This window comes from Sinocyclocheilus rhinocerous, unplaced genomic scaffold (assembly GCF_001515625.1).
Source record: "Sinocyclocheilus rhinocerous isolate Xijiao unplaced genomic scaffold, SAMN03320098_v1.1 scaffold878, whole genome shotgun sequence".
Taxonomy (NCBI): domain Eukaryota; kingdom Metazoa; phylum Chordata; class Actinopteri; order Cypriniformes; family Cyprinidae; genus Sinocyclocheilus; species Sinocyclocheilus rhinocerous.
The window spans coordinates 997,486-1,001,968 of record NW_015664312.1 but is presented as its reverse complement, the minus strand read 5'-3'; positions in this window follow the sequence as shown (position 1 = coordinate 1,001,968).

The window sequence follows — 4,483 nt, the reverse complement described above, 5'->3', positions numbered from 1 at the left end:
ATATATATAATTTTTTTTTTTAATTTTTTCAAATGTTATGAATGAATTTCTTTTCTTGGAAAATTAAATTAAATATTGGTAGAAAATATATTGATGATATATTAGCAAATATACTTTTTGGCCATTTTCCTTATATTTTGAAATATAGTTAAAAGTATACTTTTTTATTTATTTATTTTATTTATTTATTTATGTTTGCCTTATGGGAAATACAAACCTATGCAGAATGCAGGAAGTCTATTTTGCATTAAGTCAGTGCGATATTATATAAACAAATATGTACTGAAAATCTTATCTTACTATTGCATCTATTTAGAGGTAATGTGAATGTTGAGCAGATCATGGTGTTCTGTCAAACAAAGGATGAACAGGATGAACACCACAGGATGAAGCTATTATCTTTGCCCGAAACAAGCAATAAACTACATCTAAACAGAAAGTAAAACAGATCCAAAACAAATCCAAACAAACAAATCATGAATCATGACACACGTGATTTAAGCTTAGATGCTGATTGAGGAGTTTGCTGTATGCTGAAGAGGATGGGATGACCAGGGTCTGGAGTAAAGCAGTGATGTCTGAGGTACCAAGCTCCAATCACATCAACTTTGAAGACATGCAGAGGTGGAGTGTCATTCGATTTGCACACAGGACTGCGAGGATGCCAGGGTCATGTGGAAGGATAGGCTCCTGTTGCTTGGACACCCTTGATAGAAGATCATGCATTATCTCTGCAGAAACACAACTTTGTAAACGTGTGTCTTTTGCACTAAAGATATGTCATGTGTTCAGTTCCTTAGAAAACACTCTTACACTCTTATAGAGAAGAGGCACAAAAGATCTTGCAATAATAATCCTAAAATAATCAAACATAATATAACAGAAGTATATAGTTGAACATGTGTATGTGTCATATAAATGCCCTGCATAAGTTTTGGAACAGTAAAGACAAAAATTGCTTTGTCTGCTATGGAGTCAAGACGTCTGCCAATATGATTAAAAGATGAATATGAGACAAAACTACAGAATGTCACATTTTATTATTAGCTGTTTCAACACATTCATGTTTTACCAAATAAAAAGGACAGCACTTTTAGAGTTTCATTCCCTAATCTGATGTGAACGTAAGTATTGGGACAGTTGAACTTATAGTATGCTGTGTTAAGTATATTGTTTCTGTATCACTCTTTTTTTCTGTATCACTCTTTTTTTCTGTATTACTCTTTTTAAGAGTATGCTACAGTGTACTTCTTTTTCACATAGGAATAAATGAATGTTACGTGAAAGATACATTTAAAATTTAAAAGAAAAACATTGGGTACACAACTATTATTATTATTATTAACACCAATACATTTCTTAAATTCATTAAAAATGTAAAGTTTGCAAAAGTCAGAAATATAAAAAAATATGCAGAGTAAACAGCACTGACATGTGCAACAGAATAGACCAACAAATGCAATGGAGACTGTAATAATTTACAAATGTGAGCTTTTCTAAAGAAGCAGTGTTTATTATTATTATTATTATTGCATCCATAACAGTTAGTGGCAAATTATAAGTGATGATATCAGTATATAATGTAATGTTTTTGAGTTGTTGCACAATACAGCTGTCATAATTATTCAACCCCTATTCAGCATTGCTGTTTTTAAGTCACTTAAACTGTATGTACTGTATGGCTTAGCTTGAGCTGTAACACATACATACATTAACTATTATAGAAAGTTTATTAATACCCATTTCAGTGATTCTGAGAATGTAAAGTTGATGAAAAATGAAGAAAAAACAATCAAATTGCCTCTAAACATTCATGTACAAAATTTTGCAACCCCAAAAGTCAAATTTGGTGCCGAATCTTTTAGTCTTTATAACCTCCCCTTCAAATTCCACCTCATATTTTCAATGAGATTGAAATCTGAAGACAGAACATTCTACAAACGATTCCCGAACCAAGCTTGAGTAGATTTGGATGTTTACTTTCTGCAGGAAAGTCCATTGATCCTCAAGCTTCAGTCTCTGCACCGAAAGCATCACAATCTTTGCCAAAATGGCCTGATACTTCAAAAAAAAATCCATGAGGTCCTTTACAGTCAAGATTTACACTTCCTGTAACATAGACTTTCTAATGTAATAAAACAATTTATTCTCTATCACTTTTGTGAGAGCTTTGTGCATGGGCTTAATGTATGTATGTGTTACAGCTCAAGCTAAGCCATACAGTACATACAGTTTAAAGCAGCACTATGTAACTTTTGGCGCTCTAGCGCTTAATAAACAGAACTGCACACATCCCGCGGAAGAACATTCCAACCGGAGCTACTTCTCTAAGTTTATGTCTATGGCGATTCACGCAGGTATGTGTTACTCCGCAGCGGTGACGACCCGACCAGGCTACAATAGTCCAAATATAAGTACTTATTATAAGTGTACCGTAGTGATTCGGAATAAGACAAAAACGCGGTTTGGAAGATGAATTCATGATGTACTCGCTCATTATATACATTTTGCAAACCTTGAAAACAGAAAAAGTTACATAGTGCTGCTTTAACTGATGCCTTTGTTGACTTGTTTTCATAACATGTTATTCTCGTCAGCAAAATTTCTTGCAGATCAAATAATTTTGATTGCAAATGTAATTGTGCACTGCCATTCATGTAAAGAAAAAAATCTGACTTTAGGCGCTGCAATTGTTCTGCTCTTGTTAAACCACTTGGGGGCGTTAATGGGCCATATTTATTCTCTCCTGTTTGTGGCTGAGAGATCTAGTTTATGAGGCTTCTGTGAAGTTTAAAACTCATTGGTCTTATTATTTGTTTATATATTTTATTGCTATTCTTATTCATGAATGTATATCTCATTTATTTATTTGTTTGTTTCTGAATGAATGAATGACAACAGGAAATATTGTTCTTTCCCTTGCAAATGGAAATGACCCTGATTCTTCATCCCAACCTAGAATAATCAAATTAAAATGAGGTTTTAATTAAACTGAACGTGCAACATTCAAACCTCCTTTCCTTACGTATCTTGATTTGACTGAACATGCATTTGTTTCAACTGGATAAGAATCTGTAATATTTCAGCAATTAGTAACTACAAATCTTCAGGGATGTGAAGTGTAGTGTTATTTGAATATATTACATTTAAAACAGATGTCAGATTGTATTTTAGCTCTGCGTTTAAAGAACAAACACACCGTCACCTAAAATATGAAGTATACTGGTGTTTTGTGTGATAGTTATCCATGCTGAAGCACAACACTGTAACTATGGAATGAGATAATGCACTGATGAAGACTACACAGTGCTGAAGGTGTTAGAAAGCAGGAACAGTCACACATGAAAGTGATGCAGCATGTAGGCCTGGACCTCACCCCCAAAACCTCTATCCGTCTAATGTCCAGGCAGAAAGAAGGTCTCATCCAGGGTCACTCTGAACACTTATCAGCACTTAGAGGTCTTGAAAGCTATTTTTTCTCACCCACTTGAGTCTGGTAATGGAAATAATTTTGGAGTTCACTTTGGAGCTGGATTTAAGGATGCAGGATTGTGACGTTTCACGTAGTTTTACCATAATAAGAAAGGGATTTGTGAATATATAAAAACAATATGTGACCCTGGACCACGTCATAAGGGTCCATTTTTTGAAATTGAGATGTATACATCATATGAAAGCTGAATAAATAAGCTTTCCATTGATGTATGGTTTGTTATGATAGGACAATATTTGGCTGAGATACAACTATTTGAACATCTGGAATCTGAGGGTGCAAAAAAATCAAAATATTGAGAAAATCACCTTTAAAGTTGTCCAAATGAAGTTCTTAGCAACGCATATTATTAATCAAAAAATTAAGTTTTGATATATTTACAGTAGGAAATTTACAAAATATCTTCATGGAACATGATCTTTACTTAATATCCTAATGATTTTTGGCATAAAAGAAAAATCAATAATTTTGACCCATACAATGTATTTTTGGCTATTGCTACAAATATCCCCCAGCGACTTAAGACTGCTTTTGTGCTCCAGGGTCACATATGTGAATTAAATTATGATCATGTAGAAGTATGAATGCATGACCAGTGACCATATCATATTTTTAAGACATTACAGGTAAAAACATTGTCTTTTTTCAGACCAGAAAGAAAGCATCCAAAATACACTTTTAAGTTTTTTTTTTAATTACACATTTATTTGTGCATGTGGATTTTAATAACAATAAATATCTTTAAATGCTGTTTTCCTTAAAATGATTTGTTTTTCTCATGCACCGAGCCTGAAATTTCTTCTTCAGGAGAACTTAGACAAAATTTTATAGTTTTATTCCCATCTATATTCTGAATGTTTGAGGTTTGTTTATATATTATTAGCATTTTATTCCTAAAACATGGTGGAATTTTTTTAGGCTGTTGGCAGAGATCCAAAATCACCTCTGTAAAAAATCTGAATGCAAAAAAAAAAAAAAAAAAAAAAAAGG